The 9,376-nt window shown below is 43.4% G+C and overlaps 1 long non-coding RNA gene across 1 annotated transcript; it reads left to right on the top strand.

Moving 5' to 3' along the window:
• The first annotated feature begins 5,265 nt into the window (after nt 1-5,265).
• On the top strand, nt 5,266-6,923 carry LOC142571744 (uncharacterized). Its single transcript, XR_012825944.1, has 3 exons — nt 5,266-5,673; nt 5,819-5,906; nt 6,748-6,923. It is a non-coding gene; the product is annotated as an uncharacterized LOC142571744 (long non-coding RNA).
• The last annotated feature ends 2,453 nt before the right edge of the window (nt 6,924-9,376 follow it).

The raw sequence follows: 9,376 nt of genomic DNA, 5'->3' as shown, positions 1-9,376 counted from the left end.
CCTTTTTGACGGCAGCTTGGGTCACTGGGTATGTGCCACTGGCTATGCGCCACTGTTCAATGAACCGTATGTGATGATAACTTGTGTCAAGGGATATGTGCCACTGGGCATGTATAGCTCTCCAATGACCCGCCGCGGTTCTTTCGTGGCTATGGTGTTAAGCTACTAAGCACGAGGCCGCGGGATCGAATCCCGGCCTCGGCGACCGCATTTCGATGAGGGCAAAATAAAAAAAAACACTCGTGTACTTAGATTTAGACGCACGCAAAAGAACCCCAGGTGATCCACATTTCCGGAGTCCCCCAGTACGGTGTGCTTCATAATCAGATCGTGGTTTTTGGTACGTAAAACCCCATATAGAAAACCCCATATAAAACCCCATATAAGTTATTTTAGCTCTCCAATGAACCTACTTGACCGCAACTTGGGTGAGTGGGTATGTGCCACTTCCACATGCCCACTCACGTACTCACATATCTGCGATAGACAGGACTGATGGTCACATGGTGACATATTTGTCGCAGAAAGAGACGCTAAGTCGCAGCAGACCAGGCCTGCCAGGCTCAGCCCGCTTGTATGCATCATCATCATCATCATCATCATCATCATCATCATCATCATCATCATCATCATCATCATCATCATCATCATCATCATCATCATCATCATCATCATCACCGTATTACAAAGCGACTAAATGTCTTTATTTCAACACTAATTACGAAAATGAAATAAAAAGCTCCATAATATATAGTTCGTAATACCTCAAGGCAAGGGGCCCAGCCCCCGTACTTTCATCGGTATGCTATGTGATCGCGCTGCACATAGTTGCAGGTGGGAGGAGAGAGGAGTAGATTTTAATGAAGAGAAAGGAGGAGAGGTCGGTCTGGAGAGCGTGTCTCTAGCCTGCTACTCCTCACTGGGGAAAGGGGAAGTGGGAAATACAGGGAAAGGTAGGTGGCGGGTGATTATGTTATGGTACAGTGAGCTGCTATATACACGTTGTCCAATATGCGGATGCGCACTGTAGACGCAATACACGCGAGAGTAATCTTCTCCACTCAAAAAGTAATCTTGTCACAAAAAGTTATTGCACAAACACATTTCGCACTGACTGCACGTCTCACAGGTTCTAGAGGCGATCGTCTAACCCAGTCTCACTTAGAAAGTTCAAAAGTGATTTTATGGCCCGTTGGGCTCAGTCAACACTCCTCCACGCGCCCAAAAGCTTTTCTTCCGAAAAGGGGCGGGAGTCCAACCAATCAACAGAAGATCAGAGTGTTCTTCGTTCGGCCGCATATTGAGGGTACACGCAAAGCACGTGAGCTCTTGTCTCGGGAGTGTGACAGACGCTACAGTCAGGGTCCCGTGCTTGTCCAATCTTGTGAAGGTATGGGTAGGTGCATGCCAAACCCAGCCGTAATCGATGAATGAGTGTTTCCTGGCCTCTCCGCAACCGAAGTGGAAGCCGTAATTGTAAACCAGCGTAAAGTCTATGGAGGCGCTCTTGCCGATGTTCGGGATTGTGCCAATGTCGCGCCACAGAAGTTTTGATGGAGTTATGGAGCAAGGCGTTAATGTCATACCGGGAAAAATGAATTTTTATAGTGGTTCCGTCATTGTGCGCCTTTTTTGCTTCCGCGTCAGCCTGTTCATTTCCAGCTATTCTACAATGGCCAGGAATTCACTGCAGCACGATGATATATGCCCGGAATGAGACGCCTCAGCAAGCAGAGGCATGATGTCATAAACCAGAGGACTATATGCGGTTCTGTCATTCATGTAATTGCTGGTGAGTTGCAGTGCTGGTTTTGAGTCACAGAACACTGTCCACTTCTCGAGGGTTTGTTGCAGTATGCAGCGAATTGCTTCTCGAACTCCGGTCAACTCAGCTGTTGTAGACGACGTCCTGTGTCCTATCTTGAACCATTGTGCGATCCCCATTCCTGGTACCGTGGAAGCCGCCGCGGAAGAGGTCTGTGTCACAGAACCATCTGTAACAACATGGTCGAGATATCCATACATATGAGCAATGTATGATAACGCGAAATGCTTGAGCCCAGCAAGCGGCATTTTCGACTTCTTCGTTATTCCAGGGATTGAGAGTCTCACCGTTGGCTTTGCCATCGTCCAGTGTGGAACTTCGGGTATTTCATACGGTCCGAAGTCCGACGGCAATAAGTCTTGCTGCGACAACACGGCTTCTGAGTAGGCGGCGACAGGCCGTATGCTTGTGACGTTCGTGAGTGGATAATTCCTCTGTCTAGTCAGTAGCCTTCCCTTATAAAAATGAACGTTAACATTCTTTAGAACTCCTACCAACTTTCTATTTACTTTATTGACAGTCTATTAACATTTACATTCTAGTAACATTTGTTCATACACAGTCAAAAGACTTCCTTCTTACTTTTGTGTAAAGAATATTTTCAATACACCGTTAACAGACTTTCTTCTTACTTTTCTATAAAGAATATTTTCAATACACTGTTAACAGACTTTCTCCTTACTTTTGTATAAAGAATGTTTTAAATACATCATTAAAAGACTTCCTTCTTACTTTTGTATAAAGAATATTTTCAATACACTGTTAACAGACTTTCTTCTTACTTTTGTATAAAGAATGTTTTAAATACACCGTTAAAAGACCTCCTTCTTACTTTTGTATAAAGAATATTTTCAATACACTGTCAACAGACTTTCTTCTTACTTTTGTATAAAGAATGTTTTAAATACACCGTTAATAGACTTTCTTCTTACTTTTGTATAAAGAATATATTTAATACACCGTAGAAGACTTCCTTCTTACTTTTGCACATAGAATATTTTAAGGTCCCCATCAACATGTATTTTTCTAACTTTTATCTCTATAACCACTTCAGTACTGCGTCAGAAGGCTCGTTACTTTTGTGTAAATAATGTTGTACTATACATCATCGAACTATATTTTTTTGTTTGAAGGACATGTATCCTCAGTACGTCCACAGCTCGTACTGTTTGCCAAAAAATATTTAGAATGGGAAGTAACCTGAGAGTTTTTGATAAATTTTTCTAACGCACATTACTGCCGATATATGACATACTCAGGAGTCAAGCTCTTTGTTTTAAATCATAGTCCCAATCCAAGTCGGTAGCCAATTGTTGACGGAGTGCTCCTAAAATGTTTAAAGAAAGATGTTCGTAAATTGTTAGAACTAATCTTTTAGAGGATCTACTGGACTACGTGAGCGTGCGGTGACGTCAGCGCACTCCGAGAAAATTTGCTTGCGCTACACCACCTGACCGGTGTGATAGCGGACTACTGTGCAGGCCGCGCACCATTTGCAGAACTTTATCCCGACCTTGGGGCTGGTTAATTAAAGGCCGATTTACGCTTGAGCCGTGACGCGTGCGGTCGTGCAGAAAACTGTACATTTCGCCCACTGGTTCACAAATTTTGGCATACACTGGGCTCGCACATGCAGTGTAAACCGAAATGTGTGTACCAGTCTACGAAATGTGCAAATTTTCACCTTTCACCCGACCACATGCGTGCGGGCAGGCGGATGGTGTGGTGTAAGGCTCGAGCGTAAATTTGCCCTTACCCCGCACTGCTATTGCAATGCCACCAATTAGCTTTGCAACGAGATAATTAGGTCAGTGCATTCTGCGATATAGATAGTACGCCCTAAGCTGGAACGTGTCAGCATAGTAGCGTCACGATATTTGTTAAAAAGAAGAAAAAGAGCCGAAACTCAGGGTAACACGGCGCTGGAACGTTGCCGCTCAAATGTCCAAAAGGCTGAAAATTACAACTACTGCTGAGTGAGAGCGGGTATTGACCTGAGGAGCGCACAGGTCGAATAGAAAGAAAAGCTGAACTGTGTGCAAGCAACACCTTTCTGTGAAAAAATAATTAAATTACCCTTACAGTATAAAAAATTTAGCTTTCTACGCGTTCCTATTCGCACGCTTTCGTCCCTGCCTCCTACCGACGGCTTCTGCATATTAAAGGAAATTGGACCTTGCATCAAAGTGAAGGCAAAGTAACTATGTCAACTGATGTGCTTTATGGCGATGGTAGCTTGCTGTGTGTGAAAACAGATCGAAAATAAATAATTATGAACTCTTAACATTCAGTGATCTTGCTTCACAACACGGCGACAAAATTTTGAGCTCCGACAAGGGGTCAATCATGACATCCGTAATAATGGCATTCCGTATACCAACAGCCAGGATATCAAAGGCCATGCTTTTGCGTGCTTCGGGCGTCTGAAAACTGCTAACGTCATAGCCGCCACGCTTCGGACATGTATTTGACTATAAAAATAGTACTACAATGTGCTTCACCGCTGGGCGCCAGGGAGCAATGTTTTGTCTTTGAAAGCAGCAAGTGCTAAAGGATGCTCTTGCGCAAAATAGAATAACCACATAATTTACCCAATATGATTTTATTGTTCTGTGTTTACTACATTTCGAGAAAAAAGTCGGTTTTCAGAAGAATAATTGTCTCGAAAGATAAAACTATACAGCCCCTAAATGCCCAACAAAATTGAGCCGGCTGCCTTCTCAGTATTTTTTTTTTTCAACCTCGGCCATGAGGTACATTCCTCCCTCTAAGTGCAGTTCCCAGAAAGGCGTGCGTACACAAAGGCCAGCCACAGCTGTCACCAAGAGGCGAGGAATGTCTAGGTGTGAGTCAACCATCGCAAGGTAGCGAGGGAGGGGGGGGGGGGCATGTTTCGGCTTAAAGAGGGGCTTTAGTTCCGCGGCGGTCAAGGCGAAGCAGGTGGATGGAAAGAATGTCACATGCCTCCCCGCGCATTCGCACAAATTTGACAGTTGGCCGAGTCGAGGCAAACAGGGAGACCATCGCAATCGCCATCAGTTCCTTTGCCACTAACAGGGCATACATAGACGGAGGACAAAAAAGGACGACGTAGACAAGCGCTGACTTCCAACTGATTTTTATTTTCAGAAGCAAACGTATATACCCTAAAACACCATGACAAAAGCGCCCTCTACAAGCAGCAACCCGACATGAGAATGCATTCAGAATTTATTACCTAAGATGAACGAGAGCGCATGTGCGATCTCAGGAAAACCAGTTCCTTTTCCTGTTACCTGTTCATCTTAGGTAATAAATTCTGAATGCATTCTCATGTCGGGTTGCTGCTTGTAGAGGGCGCTTTTGTCATGGTGTTTTAGGGTATATACGTTTGTTTCTGAAAATAAAAATCAGTTGGAAGTCAGCGCTTGTCTACGTCGTCCTTTTTTGTCCTCCGTCTATGTATGCGCTGTAAGTGACGATTTATACCATGGAATACCAACTAGCCCGTAGTCAAACCTTGCTTCAGTTCCTTTGCGACGCCGGCATGGTACGGTCGGAGCGATGTAGGTGTTTCGTGGCGTATTGTAGCAGCAATCTAGCTATTTTTGCTACTATTTATGATTATGCTGTGTTGTGGCTAATTCATCGATGCAAGCCAACCAGCAAGGTGTTTGCGAAGCCCACGGTGCTTTCTTCGTTCCGTGATGTGAGCGTTTCTGGAACTTCTCTGCCAGCTGCGATGCAGTGTCGTGTGAAGTGATTTAATATTGGCACTGTCCGTGTTTTAAACTGCACAAATAGCGAACAGCTGTTCCTCAAGACTGCTATGCGCCGAAGTTTTCTCTATCTCCAAATTATAATAAAAGGTATGTTCTTTTCCATCATTTTTCATAAACATATTATTTTGATGTTACTTTATTTCAGTTTCTAATGCCGCATTTTGGCAGGTTATTATAGCGCGAACTCTAACGACGTGAAACGTTTTAAGAACGATTCTCTTATCTTTTTCAGCTGCCCCGCGTCATGGGGTTCGCTTGAAGTTGCTATAAACACGAAGCGTACAAATACTTCGTTTTCACAGCGTTCGCAATGACCTAAGGTCTGGTAAATATTGTCTGATCATGAACTCATTCTTTGCTCTTTCCTACTCTGGCTGCACAGGATGAGAAACAGTAAAATATTGAGCGTATAGCTTCACGGTTCACAATTACATATTTTTCAGCGAACCGGTTCACAATGACATAGGTTGCACTGGATAGACAAGTGCGAATGTGAAAGAAAATCATTCGCACCTGTTTAACCACTGCAACCTATGTCATTATGAACCGGTATTTTTTGACGCTGATATTTTTTTTTTCGAGTAAAAATAAACGAACACGTCAAATTACAGAAGCGTTCCATATAATAAGGCGTACTTAAAAATGCATCAGTCAGCCATTGGTTGCTATCACTGACAAAGCATTTGTATTCTTGAATACTGCTTCAAGCTCTGTCATCTGTTTGTATAAAAATGGATGACACGTTTTGCACATGCTCGGTGCAGCTAGCTGGCGCTGTTACGTTCAGTCCCTTCAAAAGTAACCAGCTGTGAGTAAGCGCTCGCGTGTCCACCGTCTCTGCGTCCATGTCTATTGTGCGCGCTACAAATTTCACCATGAATAAACCATGTAATTACCTTTTTGAGTGAGTAACTCATTTATGCACATAATTGGTAGAGAAAACATTTTGGACACTTTCCTAATTTTAATAACACGTAGTAAATACAACGCAGCAAATGATATGCATTGAATAATGTGCCCCATCCTTGCCATCTCCTCTGCAAGTAAACGGGGATGACGGTCGCAATTTTAGCATTCACGTGAACCTTAAAAAGCTGTTCTATGTATGTGATATGCTAACCTGAACATGATGTTAACACTGACCATCTTGTTTCTGTGCAGGGTTGGTTCATTCTGCAAGCATTCTGAGACATCAGCTTGCATAATCGATGCTTGCTAGAGATTATGCGACAGCTGCCATGCCGTAATCAACTAAGTCATTATTCATTTATTTCTTTTTAATTTCTCTACTACTTCTCTCACAATTCTGTGTAAATATTTTCGTGTGAATAAACTTCTTTCAGTGCAAACTTGCATTTGTCTTCCATTTACGAGCACCTTCTAGGTTGCATACTGCCTTGTACCAACATGTTCACACATACTGACAAATGTTTACACTATGCTGCTAGGTCGTATGTGGGACAAATGTTACTAGGGGAATAGTAAGACGTCAATAGCAAGTACATAAGCACATGTAAGTAAAATATTGCCAGAGTGTTACTAAAGAGCCTAAAGACTTGTGTTGGTTGACGGTTAGTAGAATGTTTACAGACCATCTATGAACATGCTTCAGTTGAAGTACGGTAGCCAATTCTTGATAGGATCCAATTCTTGATAGGATGTTACTAGGGTGTGTAAAGACAAATGTTAATAGGTGATTGGTAGGAAGTTGGCAGAACGTTTACAAACATTGTTCAATTGGAAGAATGTTAATATGGCGTATAAAGAAAGCTTGTTAATAGGGGATTGGTAGGAAGTCAACAGAAAATATATGAACATTTTTCTTTTGAAAGAATGTTAATACGGTGTATAAAGAAAGCTTGTTAATAGGGGGTTGGTAGGAGGTTAACAGAAAACATATGAACATTTCTCTTTTGAAAGAATGTTACTAGGGTGTATAAAGACAAATGTTCATAGGAAATCGGTAGGAAGTTTAAAGACATCCTATGAACATGTTTCTATTGAAAGTTGGTGGCCAATTATTTCTAGGGTGTTACTAGAGCGTTGTTAGGATGTATAAAGACAGCTGGTAGGATTTCAATTGACTGTTGGTAGGTTCTAGTAACAAAAGTCTATAGACTGTCTAAAAAATGTTGCTAGAAATTTTTTATAAGGGAATTAGATGCACTCGCAATGGCTCATGTTGCAGATAAACTCGAGCTGGGCACGTACGTGCCTTTGTAATAGTGCCCCAAGTAGATGCACATCGTGGTAGTCCTAGGCAAATTCTCAGTGCGCGAGCCTGAGCACCTTCAAGTGTGCGTACAGCAGTCGTACTAACCCGAAAAAGTACAGGCGCCCTGTAGCGGAAGTAGCCAACAAAAAGTGCCTGGTAAAGCTGCAGAAGAGATGATTTGGATGGCCCCCATGATTTTCCAGACAGATGTAGAATGATCTGAGTAAAGTTGTCCAGTTTTTTTCTTAATACAGAGAGGTGTTTCGACCAAGATAAGTCACGGCCGATGATGACTCCGAGAAACTTGTAGTGGGTTACCGAAGGTATAATCTTCCCATCAATCATAACGGGGTAGCAGGCCATTGACTTCCGTGTAAATGCCATGGTTACACTTTTTTCCTGTGAGAGCTGCAGTTCGCGACTGTTAAGGTATGTCGACGTTATTGACACCGCGCGCTGCAGCTTCGTTTGTACTTGCAAGCGCGTTAAGCTCGTGGTCCATACACAGATGCCATCTGCGTACACAAAGACCGAGACTGTGCCTGCGTGTTCTTTGATCAGTCCAGTGAGAATGACATTAAATAAGGTTGGCTCAATACACCTCCTTGAGGCACTCCACGATAGACGGGTTCTTTGTTTCACCGTCTGGAGTTGTCACGAATATCGTTCTCTCTTGAAGATAGCTGGCTATCCACTGATGCATACGTCCACCGATGCCACATTCTTCTAAGGCATTAAAAACTGCAGCATGTAGAACGTTGTCCAAAGCACCCTTGATATCAAGAAAGACAGCAGCCGTTAATCGACGGCGACGTTTCTGATGTTCAACAGTTGCTACTAGGTCAATGACGCTGTCGATTGACGACCTACCCTTTCGGAAATCTACCATTGCGTCTAGATATCTATTACGCCTCTCCAAAAACCACTCTAGGCGCGTAAAAACCATGCGTTCCATGGTTTTACCTATGCAACTGGCAAGCGCCACAGGTCTGCAGGAAAGCATAGCCTCAGGTGTCTTGCCTGGTTTCAATAATGCCACCATTTTGCTTGTCTTCCAGTGTGCAGGCACAGTTCCCGAGGACCAAGAGAGACTGTATAAAGCCAGAAGATCTTCAGTCGCTCGAGGGCCTAGATGGCGCAAGGTAGAATAGGTAATGTCATCAGGCTCAGGCGCACTTCAGTGTCTTGAAGAGGAAATCGCTGCACGTAGCTATTGCAGCGTGAATGGGAGGTCGAGACGATCGTCCATTGTTGGAGGAGCACACCTGAGCACTGAAGCTACCAATGTTGCAGATCCGAAGAGGTGTATGCCGAAATCTTCCGCAATTTCCTTCTCACTGCGCGTCTGGATGATAGTTAAAGCTCTGAAGAGACGTAGTTGTTGTGGAGAAGATGGTAGTGCTCGTACAACATGCCATATTGTGGACAACGGTTTTCCTGAATTCAGGTTGGTGCAAAAGGACCTGCAACGTTGTCTGTTGAGCTTGTCTAAGTACCTTTGAATTTTCTTTTGCACACGGCGTGACGTCCTCAAGTCTGATATCAATTTAGTTCGCCTGGATTTCCTCTCGGCGC

Source organism: Dermacentor variabilis, chromosome 1 (genome assembly GCF_050947875.1).
Source record: "Dermacentor variabilis isolate Ectoservices chromosome 1, ASM5094787v1, whole genome shotgun sequence".
In the NCBI taxonomy this organism is placed as follows: Eukaryota; Metazoa; Arthropoda; class Arachnida; order Ixodida; family Ixodidae; genus Dermacentor; species Dermacentor variabilis.
The sequence above is the reverse complement of the archived record's forward strand: the minus strand, read 5'-3'. Positions and strand labels throughout refer to the sequence as shown.